The 27,937-nt window shown below is 43.3% G+C and overlaps 1 protein-coding gene across 5 annotated transcripts in view; it reads left to right on the forward strand.

Annotated features, from left to right (window-relative positions):
• TAOK3 (TAO kinase 3) overlaps nt 1-27,937 on the forward strand; it is an 84,986-nt gene that overhangs the window by 959 nt on the left and 56,090 nt on the right. Inside the window, exon 1 of one of the 5 annotated variants that reach the window (XM_086761434.1) lies at nt 4,913-4,980. The exons of 3 other annotated variants lie outside the window; for them this stretch is intronic. The gene's annotated coding sequence lies outside the window, so the exon portion shown is untranslated. Of the gene's footprint in view, nt 1-4,912; nt 4,981-9,724; nt 9,744-27,937 lie in introns of those variants that run through there. One more of the 5 variants, XM_086761435.1, reaches the window with a different exon arrangement.

Raw genomic sequence — 27,937 nt, forward strand, 5'->3', positions numbered from 1 at the left:
TCCTCATGTCTTCCCCCTCCCCCGTATGTAAGCAGAATGCGTTCCCTAACCCTGTAACTACGGCACTTCTAAAGTTTCGTAGCTACCGAGTAGCATCCAGGTTTCCCAGGTCCCTTACGCAGCCTGGGCGGAATTTGCTGTCCGGACCCGGGTTGTTCTCCTCGGGGCTGTGCTCCAGCGGTTGCAGGCTGATCTCACAGGTGTGTGGAGCGCTGGGGCTCGGCGCACAGTCTCGTGGCAGCTGCCATGTTTGTTTAAAAACAGCAAAACGGGTGGTGCTGGTGTGGCCTCCCTGCTGTGCAGAAGTCTCCTAGCAGCAGGACTTCCCCCGGCCGTGGAAGAGCGGTGCTCTGTTCCCCTTTCCGTCCAAGAGGATTTAAAATCCCATTTCCCACCTTAGGGTGGACGGTGATCTAAGTAAGAGGATGAAAGCAGTGCAGGGTTGTGGATCGATGGGGGACGCTCCTAACCTCCCCTGTGGAAGCTGTTCCGCGTTGCAGAAGGGGATTAAAAGTTAACTGGTAAGAGTGCAGCAGGGGTATGACATTGTTGACCACAGTTTATGGTGCTGGTGTTTGGTTGAGGATAAGCGGGCTCCGATCTGTTCTCCAAGGTCTGCTGACATATTTTCGACAAATGTTTGGAATGCTGCAATGCTTAGAGTGATGTAACTTATTTTGCTAGTGGTTGTAAGTCTAATGTATCTTGTACTGGATTTATTAGAGTACGTGTGTTGGTATTTCTAGTTTGATAATGGATTGTTTGTGGAGAGAAATAATACACCGTGCTTGTTCCTCACTGTTTATGTCTTCAAAACTGTCTTACTTCTGGTAGATAGCTAATTCTGAGTCCTCAGGGAGTAATGTAACAATATAGGGAGTGTTTTACAAGTAAATACCTATTCACAAACTCTCTTTTAACATTGAAATTCATACAAATACCTGACAACTTAATGCTTTTATGCATTCACGGTGCAAACCATTCGCAGCTATGTTAATGTATGGTTTTTTTCAGGTTTTGTCAAATCAAGATTTCTTATTGACCCAATAACTCATCCTGTAACTTCCTCTGGCATCTAATTAGAGGAAAACTTTAGCTAGACTGTTTCCATCTTCCCTTCCCAATATGAGGGCTTTCAGAGTGCAAACTAGTTCTCCTGTATGTGTATTACTTACAGTCATTCTCTGTACCTGCTTCCCTTTTGCTTTGTTACGTTCATGGGCAGTTAAAAAGGATCCTTGCAAGTCAAAACTTTTAAAGATGAGGTATTTCTCCTTGTGTGCACTCTAAATATGGATCTTATATCAACTGGCTTTTGCTGCTAAATTTATTTCTCATAATGCGTTGCAGGATGGGGTGGTCTTTCAACAGAACTGGGCTCTGTCCCTTCTGACTGATCAGCTGTCTTGGTTGTGAGAGAAAACCCTGTTTGTCGTAGCTGGGCTGACACGGGCTGTTCAGGAAGAGCTGTGGCAGGGAGCAGAGGGGTGGCAGTGCCAGTGAAGTTTGCTGCGCAGAGGGTGGGGTCAGCGAGTTTGGACCAGGCACACAAGAGTAGTTGTTTTCTCCCTTTACAGGTTTTTTTTTGTTCCAGGTTGGTCTGCAGCCTCGTGGAATGCTGCAACATTCAGGTTGTGGGAAATGGCAGGGGAGGAGGGATGTTCATGAAACGCTTTCAATTTTATATATTTTTTTATTTTACTGGGAAAAAAAAAATCCTAGTCTCTAAGCTTGATGTTTTTAAACAGAAAACAGTTCTTTTGTTTTGAGAGAGTTCACTCTTTAACAGAACCTCTCTATGGTTTAGTCACAGCATTTATAGCAAACTGAGTTTGAATAAAAGTGCAACTCTGGTATCCAAGGTTTTAAAGAAATAGACTTTTATAAAACTACATTTCAGCACACGCTTAGCTTTTTTATAGATGTGCTTTTACACAACAGGAAAAAAAAATCAAAGCAGTAAACCCAAAAGAGTGTTTTATGCTTATTATTTTCAAACTACTTCCTTATTTGAAGGCCATTGATTAAAGCAGAATGATTTGATTGCCTTTGGCTTAGCGATGTGTAATAAACGTTATGCAATTGCGTTGCGCCTGCTCGTTCATTAGTTCTGCCAAGGGTAGCTCAGTGAATTTTCCTGATGCTGTCTTGTTATCGCTCTCTGAAATCGCTGTGGTAGGTTTGTTTTAATTTATTGAGTGAAACATATTTCAGAAAGTATCAAACTGATAAATCTAGGGTTCCTTAGGTATTTTAGGTAAAAAAAAAAAAAAAAGGAAATCTCTCTTCCTGCTTTTACATCGGTAGCACGCGTTCTGACTTCTTCATTTTGATCCACTGGCTCTGTTACAGCACACGAAGCACGATCGCATAGTGTGCAGCACTTAAAATCATCCTCAGTATTGCATGCCAGGGACTGTAATCTGTGTGAACCTCGGCTCCTAATTAACGAGGAGGAAAGCTGAAATAGAAATTAAAGTAAATGAATTGGGTGTGGTCGTCCATCAGCTGAGTTACTGAAGGATGCTGGAAATGTGAATGCCTTCCTGGTTATTTGTGATACGGTGCCAGCTTCTGTTCTATCTTGATGAAGTCCCACTTCACCGCATGCTTCTAATGGGACATGTTGTCTTTATTCCATTGAACTCTCTCATGGGTGTTTATTTTTTACTTGCTGTTGAAAGTATGAAAACATATCTGTAAAGATCAGTAGGTTTTCCTCTCAGGTGGAAGAAACCTGGAGTACTGCTAGTATTTTATTTTTTAAAAGAAGTTGTTTAAGTGAATTAAAAGACATTTTTGAAATTAGATTGTCTAGGTGGCTTGAGTAAGCTTGCTCTTACTGAGAGTGGCAAAGAGCGCATTTGATTTGAGCAGTTTGGAACTCTTCTTGTTTATATACTCGTCCTTGTGTCTGTGTTGTCGTGCTGGACTTTCCCTTTGTGTAAGAAATTGTTCGTTTAATTTGTAAGGGCAGGGAAATTTCAAATTTAATATAGGGAGCTTACAGAACAAGTTTGCTGAGTCGCTAATGAAGCGAGCACTTATGCCCTTGAACAGGTAATAGCTTGATGTTGATGTAATTACTATTTTTTCCCCACCCTGAATATTAGGCCAAAATGGACTCTGGTTTATTTTGAATTTAATGAAACCAATAGTTATGTGGGAACGCGCAGTTGCGTGCATTCCTACTTGGCTACAAAAGGCTTTCAAATGAGGACGCTCTCACAGTTTGCTCAGCGCGTTGACGTCAGGCTGTCGTTCTGAGTATTGGTAAACCGGGCACGGTTGCGTTTCGGGGGTTAATGGGGCAAAGCCAGAGAGCACAGCTCGTTCAGGTGCACTAATCTTCATCAGGTTGCCTTTAAAGTTTTGGACTAGCGAGTTCCCTCCCATTTGCACCCCCTTTTGCTGTCACTCTGTTAATTATGGCACTGGGTTACCTGAGAGACCAGTTCCTCAGAAGGAGGGGAAACGGTGACCTTGCTGTGCCGTGTTTTCAGGCCTTCACGACTTGGCTTCCCTGGAAGCAGCTCTTACGCTGCGGGCTGCGCTGGCTTTGGGAAGAGAGGGGAAGCTGCTGGTGCTTAGTCTGAGAAATTATCACTGGAAGAGTGGAGGTGTTAACCCCAAAGTCCTGGAAAACCCCTGTCTAGGAAACTGTACTGCATTTCCCTGTAGCCTAAAACGCATGCAGGGGGTTGTTTTGGGTTGGTTTTTTGCTTTTCTCACAGGCTGCTCTCCAGAATTACTGTGGCGCAGAACGCCGCATCTGCCACGTTCCAGCGTAACTGCTTTTCAGCACTGGGAGGAACGAATCTTGGATGTAGTGTATGTATTTTCACATATGTTAAGCAGTTTAGGATGAAAGGTGTTATGACTCCCAGATACTATCAGCGTTTTATGAGCTGGATGTCTTTATTAGATTGGAATTGATGAACGTGTGCCAAATCTTGTGAGTCTGCTTCTGGAGAGATGCAAGCAGTGCGCTCACTTCCTACGTTAAAACCCTTCCTTAATTTTAAAGAAGTGATCTGGGATTCTGTTGCACAGAATCTGGCGTAGAACTGAGCAGATTTATTTAGAGTTGCCCTTGAACACTGTGAGTGTTTAAGCCAGATTTACGAGAATATAGTCACTGATGATTCATGTTGAGATGATGTTTTTCTTCCTTGTAATGGAACATATGGGACTGCATAGCATATGGTACCACTGAAAATTGTTAAACGCAGAGCCCTGATTTATTACACAGCAAAAAGAGTTTGGATTTTTAGTCTAACGCTGAGCAGAAAGCTTTGTAAACAGCTCTGGCTGCTGCTTTGCATTGGGTGGACTACTGTGTGGTAGTGGGAAATTTCCAAATAATTTCTTTAAGTGAGAACAGCATTCTACCAAAAGTTGTGTATGTACCCGTTGTGCTGGAGTGAGCGTATGAACTCAATGGATGTTTCTTTAAAGCAGACGAGGTTGCTGGGGTTTTTTAAAGACTGTCCGAAACAGCTCTGAACATATTGCCTCAGCAACTCCACCTCGACGGCCCGCCTCGCCTCTTAGCCGTCCAGAGGGATGTTCGCTTCCTTATGGTTCAGTCTCGCTCTATGGGATGACAAAACCTGAAATCCTTTGTCTTATATGGGAAGTACAGGTCTTAAGAACGTGTAAATATAGTTTTCTTCCAATCTTACTAGCCAAAACATCTTCCTGCTGTGTTTGGGGGGTGACTTGGGGAGGGTTTTTTTCATGAGGTGGGTGGAGGAAGAAAATGCACACCTTGATCCTTGCAGTGCAGAAGGGAAAGTACTAAAGTGTACTGAGTTACAGAGAACGTGCATTCCAGTCCTGCGCTTCCCTGTGCTCTCCTGCGTTTCTTCACGACTCATCTCTTCGGTGATGGTAATCTCTTCGGAGCAGGCATGGCTTCTGCTGTGGCTGTGTGGGTCTCGCTGCAGCGTAACTGAAACTCGCAGGTGCCGTGGTGATGTAGGTAATAAATAGTTGGTCACCAGAGGACATCGATTAAGCTGTTTCAGAAATGATAAGCAGGAGCCTTAATTTAGACCTTAGAATGGTGGTTGTGTTTGTGAAACATGACTATTTGTAAACATCAAAGTACCGGTTAAAACAAACCTTATGCCAAACTTTGTAGTGCTTTTGTTAGGCCAAAGATACATCTGTAAGATGTATACCAAGAACATCTTACATCTGTAGGATGTATACCAGGAACATCTGTAAGAAAGAATAGATATGCAGTCTCAACTTTGTAAATGTTTTGTATAAAAACTGGATGACTTATTTACTTCTTACTTGGTTTATGACAATCTGCCTTTCAGTTCAGGGTTGCTTGTGTGTGTCTTTCTGCTTATTTTGGCTGGTTCAGGTAAAGCTTGAGCAAGCTGTGTCCTTAAGAAGAAAAAAAAAAAAGATTTGACATCATTAAAAACTGATGTTATTTAATAAAGGGAAGTAGTATCTCTCGTTGGGGGAATTAACTAATGACCTCTTGTTACCATCGCCTTCAGGATCTTAGATCCTCCCTTCGCTTGCCTCATTCTTAGTCATAGATTGGAAAAGGAAAACAGGCTTTTTCCCCCCTCCTCCCAACTCTTAAGCGGTTTCTCAACTTCAGATGAACTGATCGTTGACCTAAACCGTGTGAGTAAACTGAAGTGAAGAAAATACTCCCTTTCCATTTGCAGAACGAACTACGGCTGTGAAAACTTCCATAGCATGTCTGTTAAGTCTAGTTCCCACTTTTAGCCTGCACGTAGAATACTTTTTTAAAGAAGTATTAACCTCGAATTAATTTTAATTTATGATATTTTTAATCTTAACATTGGTTATGCTTTCAGTTTTAACTCTAAGCTTCTTTCAAAAGAGGGGGAAAAACATTTCTTATCTGGAACGTATGCGAGTGGCAGAGCAGATAAGATAATTGAGACCTAAATGTGAGCTGGGATGGAAACAGTCCCTGTTCAGAGTCAGGTCTCATCCGCTTCGCCACAGTCAGGCGGTGCTTTAGTGCGTACTAATGCCGTGAGTTTTGTCAGCCCGTGGAGAAGGCAGGGAATTCTCCCTCTGCTGCTTTTGCATTGAGGTGCGAACCTTGAGCTGAGCTGTTAGAGGCTCGTGTTCTCATAGTCAGGAGTTTTACGTTCGCTGGGGAAGCAGGCAGCCAAAACCAGGAGGGTTTTGTGGCTCTCCTGCCTGTAACCACATTTTGCTCCTAAAGTGAGGAATAGAAATAAAAAAAAAGTTCCAACTTGTTGTTCCGCTCAGGTGATTGTTGCTCAAAACTGCTTGTGTCCATTTCTGCACGGTGCCGTGGAAGATCCCCACAAAAGATAACAAGCGTTCCGTTTTCAGCCCTTCCCGTAGAGGAAAAGCTCCTGTTATGGTTGCAGAGGTTGTGTTCAGCCTTTGATGATGGCCCAGGGGGGCAGGAGGTAATAATGCAGATTTTGAAAACCAGAATAAATGGGTAATTACTGGAATTACTTTTTTAACTACGCAAAGTCTTATTTTTACTTTGTTTACTTTAACTCTGCTTTTGTAGTGTTCAACTTTGTACTTTAGGGTTGCCTTGCCGGAAAGTACATCACTCTAAACGAAGTGAGACTCTTAGGGAAACAGACGTTAGAGGCTTTTTGCTACAAAATCACTATTGGGCTTAGTGTTTTGCTGGAGGAAATGTAGTCTAGGAATTAGACCTGCTGCCGGTGTTGGTAGCTGTAATCCAGAAAGGGACCTCGTTTTTTGGATGTTCACCATATGAACATGACCTAAATCAAAGATATATCTGACTTACGCATTTGAGAGCGGCAGAAATTGCAAATAAATGTGTGATATAAAATAGGAGCAATTCAAATCCTAAAGATTGACCAAATATTCACTTGAACAAGTGTCCCAAATTTCAGATGTGCTGGAGACACGTCTACATTTCAGGTTTGCAGCTGTAGGTTACAGGGAGCTGTCTGACAATGATCCTTTAGTGCCTTAGAATAAAGTAGCAGAAAGTTGCTGACTAAGGCTTGTTTATTTTCTTTTTCCTGGGAACATAAGGATTTTAGAAGAACATTCTTTATATTTTTGAGCAATCTTACTCTTCCTTGATAAGCTGAGCCCAAACCAGCCAGAGGTGGTCAGATGAGATTGTGGTCTGATCTGTCCCGCGGTTTGCGTTGGATCCGGGCTCTGGAGACATCCTTTGCGTTGGATCCGGGCTCTGGAGACATCCGGAGGGACAGGAACCTGGGCTGCTGACATGCAAGCTGGTGACTGGAGCCCCAGGCTACCGGCGCAGCTCTGCTGGTGTTTAAGGTCAACTCCCTGCAAATGCTTTAGGAAGGCTTATATTCAAATGCTATTTATAAGACCAGACTAATTTCTCTCTTCGTAATGATGGCCTTTTGGCTGATGACAGGGCTGGAATCTGGAAGATCTGGATTCTGTATGGCACTAGTCAGCTGCCTATCCACAGGGAAGTCGTTTGCTAGCTTTCTGCTTCAGTTTTTTATCTGTACTTAAATTAAAAAAAAAAAAAAAAGTTGATTAATACCTATCTCACAAGGCTACAAGAGCAGAGTTAGTAGTGTCACGCTGCGAGATCTTTGGAAAACACTAGGAATGCTGAAGGAGCTTATTATGGTTAAGGTCCTCGCAATGGGAGAACTGGTTAAGCCTGGGTTATCGTTAGACCATTCATTAAGGAGCCTTTCCAGCTAAAGCTGTGCTGGGAGCTGCTCCTGGCTTCACCTTCAGTCACCGCGGGCAGACACGGCCGCCGCAGAGATCTGGAGCAGAGCTGGAGCATACGCGTTAGCGCTTGAGGCCGGCGTCAGCGCTCCGCTGCTATTTCACGGCTGGCTTTGCATGCAGGTCATGCCGTAGCCTCAGTGAATTCTGGCAGTTTAACGTCGTGACGATTACTTATTCTGCCACTAGTAAGCCCTTAGCACCTCCTTGGCAGAAGAAATACAATATATTCAGCTGATTTTTTTTTTTTCCTATGTATCTGCCTAACTCTTTTAACTTACTGTGTTTTCACATTGTAAATTGAAAAAATCATTTAAAGAAATGTATTGGGCAACAGAAATTTTAGCACTTAGTATTAAAACCAAATATTAAAAACCTTTTAAGATTTGGTGATCTTCAAGCTGTCAGAATTTTATCTCTTCTGGCCAGCGTTATAATAACCAAATACGCAAGAAAATGATAAAATCCCATTTTAGGAAAGACTAGATATCAGGGTCTTTTCCAAAACTAAATAACCTTGTCAGTCATTAGTGATGGGATCTTATTAAACTTCTTAAAATTCTTAACTTTCTTAAAATTCAGCAGTGCCACACTGATGTACTTGAAGTTGGCAGGTTGGCTCTACCTCAGTCTTGCCAACTGAGGGCTAAATCCAGACATTTTTATTTGCCTTTGGAGTTTCATCTCTTCACAATTATAAATGTACACTGTTTTCTGTGTCTTGGCAGATTGGAAGTGTATTGACCTAAAGAAAAACACAAACCTGGATTGCTACTGAAACACAGGGCTTGAGGGAAGAAGGGGCAGTGCTGCTAAATTATACTGTGAGTTATCTTTCTTTAAAAAAAAAAAAATACACCAAACAAATACCCAGTGCCACTGTTGAGTTGAAGTTAATGAGTAAAGCGGTGAGTTTCGCTTTCTTTTTCTTTCTGGCTCTAGCAGCATTTGTGTTCTCCTGGGCTGCAAACTGCAGGGCAAGACTTGACTCAGAAAATCAGAATTAAGACGCCCTCCTTTCACTGGATTTTACCTGGTTTTCCGCAGTGCTTTTTTAGGAAACCTAAGTACGGTGCTGTATGGTACTTGCACCTGGTTTGGTTTTTTTTTTTTTTTTTTTTTTAGAAAAGGGGTTTGTGTTCAGATCTGTAATATAAACAAGGAAAGGCTTTTTTTGAAAGGCTGACATCTCTTGTTGCACAATAGTTCAGCGTTTTATAGCCTACATAGAAAAATATCCCTGCCTTAAGAAGTGGGAGAGACCCCAAGCAGAATGCTGAGAATATTGACCAGGAGATGATGGCACGTAAGAAAACGGATATTGCCAAACACAACGTTTTATTTCATACTTCAGGTATACAACGGCTTTTAAAAAATATCAGGCCTTCTAACAATCATGTGAAGGCGAAAAGTTATTTCTGAAGTCCTCTATGTTCTTGGAGTGTGAGAATTACTTGCAGTATATAACGAAGAACCTAAAATTAGAAAAGGAAACACAGTGCATATTAATTGTCTTCAAATACTGTTTCACTCATAGAAATGAGGACTGTTTCTGTTCGTTTGCTGTTTTCTTCAGGAAGATCTTTAGTTAAGCAGTACAGCACAACAGAAATATTTCAGAGCGCTGCGAAGTACACCTGGCTCGCAAAGCCATCCAGGGAATTTGTGGTGAATGTGTAAAGCATAAAACATCTCAGCTGGAGAACATTTGGCTTCTGATGGCAGGGCCTCCCCATCCGAAGAGCGCTCGCAGCTGTTGTCAGTGAGGTTGTGGGCAAGAGTCTCAAGGGTGTGCAGAGAGGAAGTCAACTTTCGTACTTCTGATCTGCGTCTTCCTGGTTGCCTTAAACAAAAAGGACAGCTTAAGTTGTGTCATCATTCATAAATGAAGAACTCTTGCAAAGTTCAGCTGCACGCTGAGTGTCTGGATGAAGTTCCCTCTGTATCCCGTGCTTTTGCATTCCCACAGCTCGAGGGCTGCGTAGGAGACGGTAAGGTTGTGTACGTGAGGGGTTACCGCTCTCATTTTGGATGCCTGGCAGGAGGAACTTCCTAGTGCTGGCTGCTAACCTTGCAGAACCACAAGTGTTTGCTACTACTGTGAGTAGAAGGGGGTTGTAGGGAGGATTCTGCCTTCCCCCGCCCTGCCCGGGCCGCTGTGCCCAACGGGCGGTGTTCCCGCTGGAGCGGGGTTCGGGTGGGCTGGTGGCCTGGAGACGTCTCCTGGTCTGAGCGGGGTTTTAATTGATCTCTTTCGTGTCAGGGCACCAGTAGAGCACAATTTTTTTTTTTTTTAATAACTGTCACGTGATTTATTCTGTCTTCTCAGGGGAAAGCCATATGCGATGTAGAGAGGTGTCTCTGTCGGTGAATTTGCCCGTGCTGCCTCTGCGTTAGAGAGGGCAGGTCAGAGGGGAACACATTGTCTTTTTGCTGGAAGCTTGCAAAGATTTTGGAGGGTCTTTGCTGCTGTTGAATATTGCTCTGATGGCTAGGCTCACCTTTTGAGTGCAACATCTGCACAGCTGAGTCTTACTTTTACATTATCCTAGATTTCCTTTATTTTTTCCTCCCACACCCACTATTGCTGTCCACCTTTTTTATATTCTATGTACAAAAAATGAAGATCAAATACACTTAAAACGTTACGTTCTTCTTAAAAGGTTGCATTTCAGGGGGGTCGATCCCTGTGTTGACATGCCAGCACGATAAATCAGCACGCTGATGTTCTGCAGCAAGATTAATCAAAAAAAGACATCTGGGTGGAGCGAGCAAACCGCAGAAATGAAAATTGCTTTTCCACTTTGTGACCAAGCAAAATATTTTCGAATTAAAAGCAAAATTGAAGTTGAGTAAATTGATTTTTTTTTTTTTTTTGAACCACTTGCACTAAGAGCTTATTTTATGTAATTACTGGGGCGTGACTTTAAATTCTGGGCAGGACTTTGTGGCTTGTTAGCATCCAGCTCAGCTTCTGATGTTGCAATGCAGAAGGAAGTGAGCGTGTGTGTGCCTGGGGAGGGGGAGAACGAAGCACTTCTGCCTAGCCACATAAGGTGGGAATTGCAGCTGGCTGGTTATTTTTAGCTTCTAACCATCTCATTGTGCATGTGAAGTTGTTTTTTTCTTTTTTTTTTTCTTTTTAATCCGAGTGTTTGGTAAATGAAGCTGTCGGTTACTGTTTTGAATAATTTTCTTTTTTTTTTTTGTACTGAAATGCACTAAACATAGATGACTTCTTCAGTCCACTTTTATTCATTAAACCTTTAAGTCTTTTCAAAGCTGTACAGCTGCAGGACGGGGTGTGATGTATCTCGCAAGTATCTCTGGCTGCTGTGGATTTTTGCAGTAGTAGCGATTACAAGGAAAGGTGAGACCTTACAGATCAACCTCCGTAGCTGGAGAAAGACAAAAGCTTAATTAAAGGCAAAAAAAATTAAAATAGTGGTTCTGATTTTGCTTCCCTTTTTGCAAAAACAGGCAACAATGTGCTCGTAAGGACTTTTGCCTGGGCAGGAGGGAGAGGCAGAAGATAGCATCAGTTTCCATCAGTGTTTTTTCCAGTCACTTGCTGTAGTAGTGATTCATTTTCGGTCAGTTGTTCATCCTGGCCTGGAGAGAGACATATAGAATGTTTCCATTTTAAGTTCTACAGCACAATGGGTGAATAAAGCCTTCCTGCGTTGATTTTTGCCCCTGTGGGTGAGCTTTCCTTCCTGGGATCAGTGTGTTTTGCTGCACAGGCCTAAAATACCCGCTCTCTGGAAGCTCGTGGTGTGCTATCAGAACACCGATGGAAGGAAGTGTCCGAACCACTTTGTTTCAGGGTTGCTGATCTGAAAACGTGCTGTTAAAAATAACAAGTTTTCTAAATGCGTGCAGCAGCGCGTTCCTGGCTCCCGGCCTCTTCCCCCTCATGTTAGATACCGTTGAAGGCTACGGAAACTCAGCAGTCCCCAAGTCAAGTGCATAGCCATGTGCCTTCGGTGCAGCATTCATCCTGTTTCTTCCAGGCTTTCTTAAAGAAAATCAAAGAAGTTTTTCATAGATGGAAGCCCTCTGCTTGCCACGGTAAGTACCACGGAAGCAGCAGCGGTGCACACGTGCTTTTTCTGCACCAGGCAATATCCTTCTGATAACAAGAGAGCCTGGGGATCCTGAGTTGTCTCCCGTTCCGTGGTTACGCTGCCAGCTGCACAAGTGGTGTTGGTGCCCCTTAGGAGGAATACCAGTGAAACCATCAGCTCATTTCAGAGCGGCTGGTAAACGGTGTTTGGAGGTTGAAGTACTGTCTGCGTCTGCTGACCTGTCACAAAAGCTCTTGGAACCAGTGATGATCAGAAGAGATTAAAAGCTTTCTGTGTGCAGGGGAAGGTGCCTTGCTGTCATTTGGGGAATGAAAGAGCAGAAGTAACCTTTAATAAACAGGGTGATGCTGCCATGACAGCGAAATGCTGCTGTATTGGGGTACCAAGGCATACAGTTTCTCTTTTACTCTCAAACTATGTTTTTTTTTTAAATTGTTTTTATACTGCTTTAAACTATCTCATGCTGACTCAGCTGGGCTATGAAAGTCTGAAAACTTCTAGTCTAGAGCAAGGTTTTCTCTCTCAGCAGAACAGATGTATCTTAGATATCACTTTTTCCTCTGTTACCAGAACATCCCTTTTCATGCTGATCTTGAAGGATCTGCTGCTCTATGGTTTTGTTTCCCCGAAGACCAGTTCATTCACCGAGCTCATGTTAGACTCTGTCTACCTTTGCGAGTAGGTTTGCGATGGCTCTTTCACTTTTTTTTTTCTGCTTCAGAAGCTGCATTTGAATCTACAGTGTCTGATATCAAGTAGGAAGGACCTGATGGTAAATGCTTTCAATTGCTGGATGCGTAAACCAACTCTGGAAGGACGTACAGGACTAAGAGGCATTTCCAGGCCAACAGAGGCAGAAATATATGAAACAGTAGCTGAATGCAGTTTTTCCAGAATATTTATATAATAATCTGGGCATATTCCACTGTTTTCAGAAGCAGCTTTAAAATTTTATCCTCCCTCCTAAATTGCATGCCAAATGATGCATTTACAGAATTGAATCAAGAAACCTCCGGTCGTTCAGATGGAAATCTTGAACTCGTATGTAAGGCTGCCAGATTTATCCGCTAAAGCGCGTAACTTGAGGCAGGTAGTTAGGAAGCTCTGCTGTCTGTGTTGGGACTGACTTAAACCCGGATCCCAAACCCCCAAGACTTCCAAGGGTGAATGCATACCAGAAAACAAACACAGTTTTGCTGTGGAATGTGTTTGAGTAGCTTCTGAGCATCGGAACATCTGCTGGCCTGAATGAATTCTGATGTGTTTTGATCGGCTGTCAAAAATGTACTTCAGATAAGAATTCACTGCACTTCTTGTGCTGTTCCTCTTGTTCCTTGGCCTTGCAGTGCTTGCGCTCTGTCTGTCCCTGTTCTGGAAGATAGCACAGCCTTTTGAAGGACGCTTTGGTTTCTGTGTAGCCTTTAACATCTGCTAGGTTTGTTTAGCATTTGTTTTGGGTTAGTTTGAGATTTACAGGGCATTTGGTGTCTGTTTTGACTGTTAATTTATCTCACTTTCTCAGTAAGTCCAGTCTCTTCTGGTGGTGGGTGATGGCGTGGAAGGATTAAGATGCTCTCGGAGTTTGTGTTGTCCTTCAGGGTGCCCACTTGGACTCTTTTTCCCTTCGTCTGTGGTGACTGTGTGATTGAAAGGGCTGTAAAATTAATGTGATGAAAGAAATGAATAAATGGTTAGATGTCTTAATCAGTCAGATGTGAAATGGCCTTACTGCTTGTACTTCCTTTAGTGTTTCTAGGGTATTGGCGCATCTTTGGTGACAAAATACTCTTTAATAGTTCTGCTCTTGCCTAGTGGTGGGGCTTCCTCTGCTCATCTCGTCTATTAATTTTTAAGCTTGATGCTGACATTTCGGTTGCAGGTTTGGAGACTATTTTATGCTCTGCAGACATAAATGTCACTGGTCGTATTTACAGTATAGTGGTTGGTTAATAAATACACACGTGGCAAGCTGTGGGATGGTTGCATGCTGTTTTAGTCTTAACATGCCATGGAAATGGTTCTGTCTGCCTTAGTAACACTCGTATAGCAATAATGCGCATGAAATGTTTTTTAAAGCACTATTTTAAAATGCCGGGGCTCGTAGTCAGCTGTTGGGCGGAAGTATGAAGGATGCAGTGCTGAGAGTTGGTGGTCCTTCAACTGAAGGATTCATGCAGAGGTTCTTTAGAGTGTTTGGGCTTTTTTTAAGAAGTATTTTGAAGCTGTACGTGTTCTGCGTGTGTATAGTATCATAGAATCTTAAGGTTGGAAGAGACCTCCAAGATCACCAAGTCCAACCATCAGTAGGGTAGCTGAATTGTACTCTGTGGAGAAAACCGGTTTAAACCTACTTACTCATCCACTACCAGCACAGGTATAACCCTTGGATCCTCACTTTACCCGGACTAGGTGGGTGTAGAGCTGCAAGATCAGATTCCTGATGCCCGTTAGCGTAATTTACCCTAAACTTAGGGGTGCGCGGTGCTGTATTGAAAGCGCTGTAACACCGAGCTCTTCCTGGATGCTGTAAGGGCACCTCGGTGCTTTGTGAGCACTGTCGGCTGGAAATTAAACAGAGGCCAGCAGATCACTGCACGGATTCTGCAGGTGTTCAAACAGCTTCTGGCGATGACTGTCATCCCACGCCCAGCTCCTTACTGCCTGGAGACGCTGCCGAATCGTAAACCTTCTCCGTTCTGGAAAACCGTTCACGTTGTTCTTCTGGGTGAGGGGAGCAGCGGTGGTGTACTTTTCTCCATCAAACAGTGAAGCTGCTTAGAAGCCCCAGTGTTATTCTTTACAGAGAGGGAAATAAGGCAGAATGGTGCACGTACACGTTGTATAATGTACGTAAGTGTGCTTGCACTGGAGACACTTCTTGTGCTGATACAAGCACTTAGACGTACAATTGACGCTGCTGGAAAGGGGAAGCACAACAAGTGTGTGGTGGCCGTTCTGCTGAGCAGCTGCCTGGGAGCTTTTCTTCAGGCTCGAGGAGGTCTGTTTGACAAATCTGTTTTGTGTTGTGTTTCAATAGTGTCTCCTGTAGCATAACTTAAAATACATTAGGGCAGATTTTTCCCATTGTATGTATAGGCATCCCCGTCTAATGCGCTTTCCTGTTGCTTCAGGGAATTTGGATTTGCGTTTTTTGGAAAGCAGGGAGGACCTGGGATTTGAATAGATTTACAGATGTAGAAGTTTTGGTTGTGATATTCGGATTTTGTATCTTCATCTCATCCGATTGCAGCTAGAAACAAGATATTGGATCTATTAATATGATTGTATCGACATATTTTGATTCTACTTCGGGATGGAATGAATGCTGCTTTGTAACTAAAGGACACGTGACATCTGAAAAGAGAAGAATTGCTGATGTAACTGATGTTCTTCTTTTGATACAGGTTGCTGTGGTGCAGGTTGGTTGTTGCTACCAGCTGTAGTGATTTGGTATTTTGGCACAAACCCTTAATTTAGTGTAAATATTCACAGAGAATTCCAGCCACTTTATATCAGGTGATATCTGGAAGTCCCTTGATCAGAGATCTTGTAAAGAAAATTTGACAGCTGGAGGAAAAAAAACAAATCTTAGGTGGTGTCTGGTGCTGACGATGGGGTTCTGTGAGTGCTGGGCAGAACGGCGTGTACGGCCAGCTTTATCACCTGGTATGTAAGACTTGCTTAAGCAACTGATTTTGGAATAAGCAACTTTTATAATGGAGTGAAAGTTTCCAGTTGCTTCTTTGAACTTGCCTTTACAGCTCTCGTTACAATGCTGTGGTAATTAAGCACTTGCCAACAGACGAGTGGTAAGTATTAGTACTTCTCGTTGTCCTTTTTGACACAGTGCTGCTAACTCATTAGAGCAGCATTAAAGGCTATGCAAATGTGCCACATCTAGCTGAACTGTGTAGAAATACATATTTAAGTTCATGTTCAGAGAAATTTGTATTTGGTTTAAACATTGCAGATAACTGGGGAGGGAGTTCGCATTTTATGGGAAGTGTCCTGTCTTTAAAAAGAGCTAATGGCTGGTCTGTGGAGCCTGGACGAGTCTGGGAGCTAATTCTCAGTAAGACCTAACTCCTTACGGACTGTCACTGGGATAGCAAATAGTTTATTGTATTCAAATACCAGGGCTCGTAACTCTTTGCCATCACTTTCATAGTGAAAAATAATGAATCTTATTCTGTCTCGTTGGTCTCGTGTAAGTAACTGTCCTGCCAAGCAGCTCAAGCAAATGGGGTAGGGTGCTGCTGGTGTACGGTGGATTTAAGTTCACGCTGTGGATAGATGAGGATGTAACTTTGAGGTATTCAAAAGTGAGGTGGAATTTCTCTTTTGTCCTGCTGGATTTTTATCAAGAGTCCTGGTAATTCAAGAAGGCCATCTTGTGCTCTCTGAAGGTGAGACTACTACTGTTCAGTAATTCTAGGAGCCCGAGGGCTTATCTGGAAGTGTTATTAGTTTGCTAGCTGCACACAGATGTTTGAGCTCTGGTTATCAGATTAGAAGTCAAAACCAAAAATGTGTCTTCGCTTGAAGCACACAAGCGATGCTCCGGCACTGTATGAATCTTCATGGAGATCCTGTAGCCTCCCAGTTTCCTTGCAGTGTATTGACCGTGGAGTGAAAATTTTGAAAATGGTCAAAACAATATAGAATACCTTCATAAAAGTTTGACTTTGATTTTGAATTTGTGCCTAGAGAAGGACCCATGTCCTCGGTACCTACTAAACTAAAAACTAAATCTGCGTTGTCAGGGAGGTTGCATTCCTTCGTTCAAAGGCCATCTGGTGACTTGACCTGACTTCTAAAATCCGTATGGTTCCGACTGACCAACCTCAAACCTAGAACTGGGGTAAATTTAGACTTTGCACATCGCAATCCCTTTCTCGTAGAAGGTAGTGGCAGATTGTCTGGAGAGAGAGAAACAAGCATAAGCAGGATGCTTTTAAGCTCAGGGCACATCAGGGTTTACTCCTGAGGCCGCTGCTGCTGTGGCTGTATCTTCAGAGGTTTTTGTGGACTGTCCAGCATCTGAGGGGAGGAACGGCGTGAACCGGCCCTGCAGCGTGAAGGAACTGGCTGTCAGCAGAGTGAATGGGAAGTGTCCCCGTGATGGGGGCCGTCGGGGCACGGGGGGAAGGAGTATGCCTGTTGAACATGAGGCGTTTCTAGTGTGTTTTGGGGTGGAGAGGAATTGGAAGGTGAGAGGGACTTCGATGCTTCATAGTTTTAGATAAGACAGAGGCTGGGGGTGGGGAGCTGAGATTATTGAAGTTTGAGGAGCGCCAGAAGTGGTGAGAGATGATACGGTTAATGATGTAGCGCTTGAAAACGCAGGCGAGTGCTACGGGGTGTTGAAGTTCTGTTGTGTATTTACTTTCTTTGTCCAAAATGTTCTCAAATTCATTCATTTTTTTTTTTTAGTTAGTTTCTCTTTCTTCCAGTCTTTTCTATCCTTAATTTATTTTGACAAAATTTATGTTGCATTCAGATTAAACTGGGGAATGTTTTCCCACAATAATTTTTCTAATTGTAGTCTCTTATTTGACATCTGCAGTCAGTGTGTCAAGTATAATGTGCGTTTATTGATAGAAATTTCTTCTCATTTGTGTGGGTGCATACGTAGCCAGATCACTGCTTCAATCACTGGCTGCCTGACTGGTTCCTAGAAAATACAGGGGAATTTCCTACCGTGACTCATCTTAGAAGTAGCAGATGCTACATGCTCTCGAACTGTTTATGGTATCTTCTGGAGTCTCAGTAAGTGTAACGGAGTGTTGGGGACTCAAAAATATGTTGGTTGACCTTAATGATGACACACTGCTGCTGTTTCTCCCTTTTGAATGAGGACACTGAAGTGAAATCTTTGTAAAGGGAGCCTTTTCCATTTCTGTTCTTTAGCACTACTGTGAAAACGTGTTTCCACTTTGAAATTTCATTTTCACCCTGCTGTCACCAGGGAATGGCTCTAGTTTTGGTACTTAATAGATCTGAGAGACCTTCCCTTTTTTTTTTCTTTTTTTTTTTTTTTAACATTCTCTAACCTGCAGAGGTTGAAGTGACTCTTGAGCCACACGCCGCTCTCGAGCAATTAAAGCCCAAGTCCCTTCTCAGCGGCAGATCGTGTCCCTGGCAGCGGGTCTGTGCTGCTGTGGAGGTTCTGGGTAGCTGCGAATCTCGGATACAGAAGTGAGCGTGCAAGGGCTGTGCAACTGCTAGCAGACTCACAGCTTAAGTGCCTCTGAAGGGCTGAAGAGCATGTTATGGTGTAGCTTTACAGCAGCACAAGGAGGATGGGGTTAAAGATGTCCTGGATCTGTGCCCAGCGGGGATGTTCACCTGTAACTGGCATTTATCTGCAAACTGGGAACCAAAGAGACGGAGCTGCTTGTGCTGGAGATGATGGGGATGCCTGCGCTGGAGCACAGGTCCCCACATTCTGCCATCTGAAGAGGCAGCGTGAGAGAGAAGGGTGGAGGAGGAGAGGACGGAGACGGTTTGAAAGGGTGTCCAAGGGAGTGGCTGTCCTGCAAGCTGAATGTGCAAGATACAGAGCTCTGGCATGCAGAGCCTAAGAACCAATTCTTGTTCCAGCGTTGTCACATAAAACCAACCTACTGCTTCAGAAGCTGAGGTGCCTTTTTCTCCCGATGTGGAGATCTGGATGCCCGTGCAGGGAGTGGTCTTGGCTGGAGGCACACGAGGTGCTCCAGAGAAGCCCCAGTGCCAGCGGAGTGCTGTCATGTCCAGACCCGCTTCCAAATCCAAGAGAGCTGCTCTGTTCTGTGGTGAAGTGAGGATGGGGTCGCTGAGGGTAAAATGTGAAGCTTTGGGAAGCAGCTGAAGGGCAGGCGGCTGGGCTGTGAGGGTGCAGGGCTCTGGTGATGCCTTACCCAGCTCCTCTGTGCAGCAGAAGCTGTAAGACCTACAGACACGTGCCCATCTCATTCTTGGGCTTGTCCAAGGTGTGTGATATTTGTCTTCCTGCTGTGTCTTCTGAATATATTTTAACGTGGGGCTTGTCAGGTTGGGAAGGTTGCCCGTCCTTGTGTTGGTGGCTGCTAGAACACTGGCTGGGCTTTCTCAGTCGCTGGTACTGGGTGCGGTGTTGTTCGGAGGGCAGCTCTTTTGTTCAAAAGCACTAAATGAGCAGTCTGTACCTTATCTTCTTGGGCACACAGGGAAATGTCTAAGGAAGGATGGAATTACAGCGTTGCTTGAGGTTTTCATGGGAAAAGGAGTTGTCCTTTAAGTGCTTTTCCTACTGCCAGTCATACCAACTGGTGCCTGCTCTAGATTGCAGAAATGGGCTTTTCCTGTAGTTACGGCACAGCGAGCAAGCGACAGTTCTCGGTGGAAAACTGCAGTGCTGCATTTGTCACAAGAAGCCAATGTTGCGAAGTGAAGCACGATCGGCACATCGTGGCCCACGACCGCCGCGGTAAGCGGAGCAGGGAGGGGTGCTCCGGCCCCGCTGCGCTGCGGAAAAGGGGAAGCCTGGAGCCGAACCTCACTGCCGCGTCGCGCTTCCGTAGCAGAGCGAGATCGGGAGAAGGCAGTTCCTCCGCTTGGCATCATGTTTGTTTAATGGAGAGTGTAAGCACAATATAGATTTGCTCTGTAAGCTCTTCCTAGTATCTCATATTCTCTGTGAAAGTTTGTTTCTAACCAAGGGAAAATATAGTTGTGATTTTTTTCAACAATAAGCGTCATTTCAGATGGTTTGAAGCTTCTGTATTCATGTTTGCAAGATAATTTCCATGGTTATTTATTTCAGTGGGATTTCCAAACCCCCCCCCAAGTCACAGGATACTGAAATGTGGCTAGGTCAACTCTGTTTGTTGTTCTGTACAAATAGTTGGTGTTTTTCTCCTGTAGTTATACTTCTGAAAGTATTGATTTTTTTTTTTTTCAGTATTATCAATATTATGAAGAGAAAATGACAAAGCTGCATGGTTATTTGATACAAAAGGGCTGATTGGAATAGTTCAGTGCAGCTTTCCCTGAAGGATTTCTCTCTCTGGAGGCAACGGCTTTAAAATTGTAAGTTATTTGTGTAAAATTAATGGTAGCCTTTGTTCTTGTCATATTAGATTTAGTTACACGTTTACACTATATACAGATTAGTTAGGAAGGCTCAGAAAGGATTTTTTTTGTTTTTCCCCCGATATTCCTGCCTAGGGTATCCTCTTCTAATGGGAGGAAAGATTAGATGCTCCCATACAGTAGTGACCCTGCTACAGTTGAGTTTCTGAAGTCCACTGAACTCCTTTAGGATTTTGGGCTGACCATACAGTAAAATACTGAACTATCGTTAATTTATTACTTCATGCTAGAGTTTTCCATTCTCTTAATGGGTGGTACTATGTCCCAGTCTGCAGGTGAACTTACTTCGTTCATAGAGCATCTTGGAAAGCTGTGCTTAAAATGAACCAGAACAAAATAATGGGTCTTCCAAGCTAACCTGTGATTGAGAGGCTGTCTCCAATTAAAGATATTTGTCACTTAGACACTGTAGCGTGTAGAAAATATGGAATTATCTTTTAGTATTTCAGTCAGCTTTTAATTTCTTGCCAAACAGATACAGTTAAAAAAAAAAAAGAACTATAATCTTCTGTCTAATATACAGGATTCTGTCATAGTTTTGCTATGAATATCCCCGTAGGTTCATTATGCCTTAGATGATGAATTAATAAAATAGAGCTGTTAATATGTACATGAAGCACCAGGAGCTAAAATAGTGCTAGAGACTCTCAGAAACTGATAATTCCTTGATTTATTCATAAAGCAGGGAGCATAACTCTTGAAAATTTGATCAGATGCCAGTTCCTTCAGTAGCTGCTCGATTCAGAAACCTTTTTATAGCTGTGCTAACATCTCCAAAGACTGCTAGGCTTAATTAATGTTTAAGACTTTTGAACAGAACATGTCATGAAAATGGAAGCTTTTCTCAGGGAGGAGCAGGAGTTTGGCTTCAGGGAATGGGAAAGCGAAGGAGGTACCAGCGTTTGAGTTGAGTAAGTTTGTGTCTATTCTCTCGCTTTGAAATACCCTGTTTGTGTTTTTTAGAGAGTTACCGTTATTTGGTGTGTTGAATTGCCAGGTGGGTGTGCAGCATTCTTCACATGGACTTTCTTTTAAATATCTAAAGGCAGTTTTAGTATAAATAAAAATAGAACAGCCTTGTTTAAAAGTATGTACCCCTCACAAAAACAAGTTTCTTTTCTGTGGTCTGAGTATGGCTAAGCCTGGTACAATGGTCTTGAAAATGTTCACAGTTGTGCAAACGCAGATGCCCCGTGCCTGGCAGTGGTCAAAGCCAGCTTGGATGGGGCTTTAAGTAACCTGCTCCGGTGGAAGGTGTCCCTGCCCAGGGCTGGGGGGCTGGAACTCGATCATCTTTAAGGTCCCTTCCAACCCAAACCATTGTATCGTTCTATGAAAACACTTAAATTTCTCTCACCTGCAAAACAAAACTTTATATTCTCTCAAGTGTCAAGTGTGGGGACCCTTTCTTTGGGAAAATAAACATCTCTTTCTTGTGTGTAAACATTTGATGGATCCTAAAATGAGTATTTTCTCATGAACACTGACACGAGTGCCTTCAGTGCCGTGCAGAACGTTACCAAGCAGCAGAAAGCCTTTATCCTGTGGGCATATTCAGTGCTTCTGCTGCTGTAAGAAGGTTGCCTGATATTCTTTATCAGTAGAAGATTGTTTTCCTGTATTGAAAACTTGCTTAACAGATGTATCAACCTCAAACCTCGTTTCTCTGCTCTTCCTCCGCAACACATACTTCCCCAAAGTCTAAATTATTAATGGTAAGGTATTAAGTGCAAAAGAAACTGTAATCATAGGACAGGCATGGCTGCATAGGTATTGTGTAAGTTTACCTGGGCAAAAAAGATTGGATTATTTCTGAAGAATTTGCCTCAATATTGCAAAGGGTGTATCTTTGTGGTTGTCTTTGATCCCTGTATCTCATAGAGTTTAATTTCCTCGAAGAAATGTACCTGAGTATCCATGCCCAGCTAGGTGAAGGTCTGGCATCGTGAACAGAGGAGGACGAAATGTGGGGAAATGGGTGTTTTGCCCAGCACTGGCGGTGGGAAAAGGACTTTGGTCTGTCTTAATAGAAAGCGGAACTAGAATAGGCTGACATAAATGACTGACTCTTTCTGATTTAAGTCCAACAACATTGCCTGCAGGGGAAGATACTCTTGGCAAAGATGTTGCTGGTGATGAAAGCTTTACTGTAGCAGTTCAGCTCAGTTGTCTTTAGATAAAAACCTCATGTTTTGTTTAATCTTCATTCAGACTTTTTTTTTTTTATTTTGCCTGGTTAAAAAGGTAACAAGGCATCAAGATCGTATCAGTGAATGAACTTTAGATGTTTTATTCAGCAAAAATAAAGACCATTTTTGGTTTCTGTCAGGAAAGTTTAATGGCTTAATTGCATGAGATTAGAGATTATTTTATGATACTCAAATTCTACTACTGTCTTCAAAGATTGCTTTGTTTACTCTTGCTGCCAAGGCAAGGCTTGCAGAAAAATGTAGTGGAGGATTTTCTAATAGAAAATGGGGAGTTTCTGTCAAAAATTAAGCTCTATAGTGTAGACTTTTAAAATTAAGGATGCCCAGCCATATCTGGTGGTCTTGTCCTAATTTTTTTTTTCCTTTTTTCTATTTTTTTTTTTTCCTGCAAAGACAGCGCTGCTACAGCAGAGGACATAAATAACCAATTGTATAACTAAGGCCGTGCTCCTACAGTAATGTTAACTTGCAGCTATTCCAAATAAACAAAGCTTTAAGTGGTCAAGTGATGCCTAAACATCTGTCTCTGGACATATGCTAGGCCATAGCTACTCAAGCGGCTGCGTTTTAATCCAGAAGAGTTTTGGAGGAATCTTGCGGCGTGTCTGCTCCTAGCTGAGCAAAGCTGATGCTGGAGAATGAGGAGAAATGGGGTGCCGCAGCGCGGCCCCGTCCCTGCTGGAAATCGTGGAGCGCTGGGATGCTAAACGGCAATATTTCTACTGCTTTAGCTTTGATGATGGTCAAATATAACTGTTTGCCAGTGGGCACCAGTAAATAAGGACCAGTACTGAGCTGCAGCCTTCTAGGTGACGGGATCCCTGGAATGCTGGCTTGTGCGTTACGCTTTTGCTCGATATTTTGATCAGTGTATTATCCATAGTAACCAAGCTTCAAATAATAACTCTTATTCCCAGGACATCCTTGGAATACGTTTGACAGCTCCAAGGAGCTTTAGACAGTGTAACTGGAACGTCTCTGTTAGACAAAAACAAAACCTCAGAAGGAAAAAGTGACTTTCCCATTCCTAAAAGCTGTTGCCCCAGGAATTTGCCACTGAAATAATGAAGAAAGACTCTTAATTTTGTTTCCTATCTTCAACTATTATTTATTCTCAACATTGTTGGAATACACTGAAGTAACCTGTCAAATGGAACTATAATATAACCTGACCAGTTTTCATTACTGCTCAGGTTAGCACCAAACGTGGAGTTGGGTGGTGCAAGCAGGCGTGCCTTTCAAGAGAAAGGAAGAGTGAACTGAGGGATGATATGAGGGGTAAACGTGCTGGATTGCAGTGGGAGTCAGAGAGGGATTTGTTGTCAAACTCTGGATCAAGAGCAGAGCACCGCTGTGTAAGTCCACAGAGAAGTGGCTGTAGCGTGCGGATGCTGGTAGCAGAGGGACTCCGTGAGTGATGGGCTCGTACCTCATCGTGAAGGGTGCTGAACTCGGTCTTCTCAGCGATGGGAGTTGAGTGGGCAGACGTAAATAACCTACCTGTAAGGAGGTGCTTCTGGGTTTTGCTTTGACTCTGGTCTCAGGTGGTCCCCGCTTGGCTTCTAGCTGAGGTGGAAGCGTTCTCCATTTCCTCCTGCAGCTATCTGAGCTTTTGCTCCTGAGCCTTGCGCTCGGTATTACAAACCAGTGAACTCATTAATTGAGAAGGCTTTGTTTCGATACTCCGTGCAGAAACACGTAATATTTTTATGTCCATCTGTCTAAATGAGCAGTTGTATTTTTAAGTTGAAGCGTGTTACCTTTTGGCTGCATTCTTTGCTCTGTGTCTCCTCAGAGAGAAGGACGGACTGCCTCACTGTGTGCTCTTTTCCCCGTTTTGTTTAAAGCATCAGTGCCCCTTCTATTTATCCCCTGTGTAAGCTGGCTTTATTTTTCAATTTACCTTCATGTTGATGTCTTCCCCTACATCTAATGCTTTTATTTCTTTTCCTGCTTTATTGCTGCTGCCTTTTTCATGTGTCTCATGTGGGATACTGTATTTGGATAATACGATATCTTTGATCCTTAATTTCTGCTGCGACATTAGCGGTATGGCTTTCTGTCACTGTGTTTCTGCATCCCAGCCCTCCATTTGCCTTTCTGACTGCTTCTGCACACGGAGCAGATGTTCCGAGAGCTGTCTACAGCAACCCCCAGGTCTTTTTCCTATGTGGTTACAATTAATTTAAAATTCAGCAGTGTGTGTGAGTCGCTGACAATATTACTGCTGTGTGCTACCCTACTTTTGTAACAAACGCATTTCATCAGCCACTGCTCCATTTCTGACTTCTCTCAGGTCTGAGCTGCTCAAGGTGGACCTGGTGTGTTTGTTTTTAACATGATGGTTTCTTCACTTCTGCTATGACTGGATGAAAATGACCAAAATCTATTTGGTGGTGTTAAATTTAATATAGACAAATCTATGTCATTACTCTAGGTGCCTTCTCAAAAATAGCAGACTACTACATGGCTATCTTGGTGACAATTCAAAACAGTAAATTATCATTAGAGCAGAAATAAAACTCAGTCGTATCTTACAGCGGTCTCTAAATGGTCTCTTCTTCCTATGCAGTGTTTGCCAGTGAGCCTGGATTTTTAATTTCTCTTGTCTGTGCCCTCCTGCCCTCAAACGCCAGTGTAAACGCCTGCAGCTGCCACCCACAGAAGACGCCTTTGAGTGCCCCTTTGCCCTGCAGCCATCCTCCCAACTTCTGTCACCTTTTCTACAGATAGGCAGTATCTGGTGTCGTTTGGGCACTTTGCGTGGAAGCTGGGCCAGCAGTTAAGAAGTTTGACCCTCCCCTCATACCAGCTTTCTCTCACTGGCTGGGTAAGTCTTAAGATGTTTTCGTCAGGTAGCCCAGTGGCCAGAGGATTTAATTCAAGCTTCGGTAGTAATTTCTGTTACCGATATCCAAAGTGTCTTTTGCAACATCAGCTTTTCATTGTTAGACATCACAGCAAACAGAAATGCGCTCCACATTTTGGCTAAAAGCTTTTCCATTTGCTTGGAAGAGGACCGCTTCTCGCCTTATCTATTATGTTCCCAACACAGCATATTGCACTACTCAAGTATCTCATAAAATACTCCGTTGCCATGGCAATCTACCTTCCCCTTTTCCTAAAAGGACCCAGTAGGTCCTGGGAGACCGAGTCTACTTCCTTTGCCTGTGAGAAGATTACTCCCATCCCTTATTTTACCTTTATTTCTGTCTTGTTTTCTTGAGGACACCAAGTAGGTTTTGTCTAGTGATATTTTTTTTCTCTCTCTCTCTCTGGGTTTGACGTTCTGAAATATTAAATCTTAGTACTTTAAAACCCCTCTGAGGATATGTCTCTACATAAGGCTGCAGTATGGAAACTTGCATTTTGAAATTCCAGTGGAAGAATGAAATTTAAGCATAAATTATTTATAATTAGAATTAATGGCAGTTAAAACTGTGTATTGATTCTTTGTGACTGCAGTGCTAATAAAAACAAAAAAAAAAGAGGCTATGCTGAGGGGACAGGTAGTTGCCAGTCTGTGTGTCCTAACCCAGTGGCTATTTCTCTCCTTCACTGCCTGCCTCTGCTGATCTCCCCACGGTTGGAACCAAACTGTTTGCCTGAAGAAGGCTCCGACCTGGCCCGCAGAGCGCTGGCTCTTCACGAGCTCAGTTAATCTCAAACATCTGATTCCAATGCCCGGCAAAGCAAACTCTTCTCCCCTGCCTCCAGTTCTAATTTAAAACTTTTTTTTTTTTTTAGTTAAAGTTGCTAAAAATCGGCATTAAAGCAACATTAAGGGCTTGTTCTGACCTGATAAATCCAAAGAAAATAAGGCTGAACTCACAGACCTGGACCTCTCCGTTATCCAGTTACCAAGGGAGTCCGAGTGCTGTGTATTCTTACAAACGGGAACGATGGCACGGTATAGTGAGATGCAATTTCAATCTTAACTCAGAATTTTCTTGTCTGCTGAAGCAAGATAGTTGTTTCAGTTCAGCAGTCATCTTCCTCTCACCCCGTTTTGCTCTGGAACTCGTGACTGGCGTGCTTGACAATATATTGAGGGGTTTGTTTTGGTTTGGTTTTTTTCCCCCTAATGTGTTTGATCTCCATTATGCTCTCCTACCTGGTAAGGAGCCATTCATCACTCGTGGTTGTACCCTTGGCTGAAAACTGGTGCCATCGCTGTGGGTTTTCTGTCTCAGCAGCCTGCTCTGCGTTGGAGAAGACAGGATTTCAATCTCTGTGTTGTCTTTGAGAAAATTACCGTATCCTGGTATCTTACACACTAGCGTATTAGCAACACAATTAGTTTCTTAGCTTACTTGTCAAGTACAAAGAATTAGCAAACGGTGGTAACAGCATATTAATTACAGGAAAATACAGTTGTCACCTGAAGGGGCGATTGCAGGACCACACGGTGAGCTGCCAGAGTCTTCGGTAGTCGCCCAGGAACCTCCTCATGGAGAGAAAATAAGTAAGTTGTGTGTAGGCTTCAGGATGAGATTGCACTCATTGTATTTTGATAAATGGGTGGCCTGGAGTTACCACTCTTACTGAAAGCCTTAGTGACAGAAATCCCACTGGAGATGGTCCAGTAGCCTCATTTGGGGTGTTTATTCCTGTTTGCGTGGATAGATGTGGAGTGGGGCAAGGGAACAAGTCTGGTCAGGAAACAAACCTTTTTGCTGGGTTGTGAATTGTCTGGATCAGCTTCTTGATCAAGCGAGTGTGGGGTTGTGCAAGTGGCTGTGCTGGCAAGACAGAGAGGGAGGCTGCTGCTGGAAGCAAGTCATGAAATGCAGATAGAAATTTTGCCTCTTGAAGTCCTGGATGTTTTTCATGCCTTGCTAAATTGCAGTGGAGGTATCCAAAGCAGCACGGACAAGCACGGGTGTAAAATACAGACAGGTTACACGTTAAGTTGTACCTGAATTAGTCAAAACTGCTTAAGTAGCTGCAGAGCTGTACTCCAGAATTCCAGACTTCAGTTTGGGGAGCATAAATACAAGAAAACTCCTGGGGCTGTACCAAAATATTACTCCAGAGCACTGGAGTAATCTGGTGCAGTGATGCTTGCCAGGCTTTGCAGGAGTTTCTGAAGCAGTTTCAGGAAAGAGGAGGTGGTCAGAAAGATGCATTAGCGATGCAAGGTGCCCTAATCTGGGTTAATTCACGTATTAGCATACTCATCACGTAACAAAATGACAGTGGAAACAGCTTATGTGGTGTCTTGAAGTCCTCAAAAAGAGTTGAAGGCAGTAAGGACAGCCTCCTGCACCTGTGGCAGTACCTGTGCTTGTTCCCCGTTCATCCAGTCATTTTATTCCTGTCCCTTCTTGAAATAATCTGTGTACAATGTTTGATTTTGAAGGCGTAGCAAGATATTCTGGCTGAAATACACTGTATATAGTGAATTTACTTAATGTTAAAGGTTTTCTCTTAGTAACAGACCATTAGACATGATCGTTGCTTCTTCTCTGAGCTGATGTCCTGATGGCTGCATCTTAAAGAACAAGAGACGAAGGTGAAGAGGAGTACCCAGCGGCTTTTGCTGGCAGTGCTGTGCTTCAGGTTCCATGCCCGTCGGTCCAGCGGGAGGATGCAGGCGTGGGGCAGGAAGAGGAGTAAATACCTGTTGAAATACTTTATTTTTCAGTTTGTATGGCCAAGCATTATTCCTTATGTTGCTTAGTGGTTAGTTCGTAACCTGACGAGGTAGGAGAGGGCTTCAGACATGCAGTGAGGTTTTCTCTTTCATGCTCAGTCCTTTCCCGAGAGCTT

This window comes from Chlamydotis macqueenii, chromosome 17 (genome assembly GCF_036417535.1).
Source record: "Chlamydotis macqueenii isolate bChlMac1 chromosome 17, bChlMac1.mat, whole genome shotgun sequence".
Classification (NCBI taxonomy): Eukaryota; Metazoa; Chordata; class Aves; order Otidiformes; family Otididae; genus Chlamydotis; species Chlamydotis macqueenii.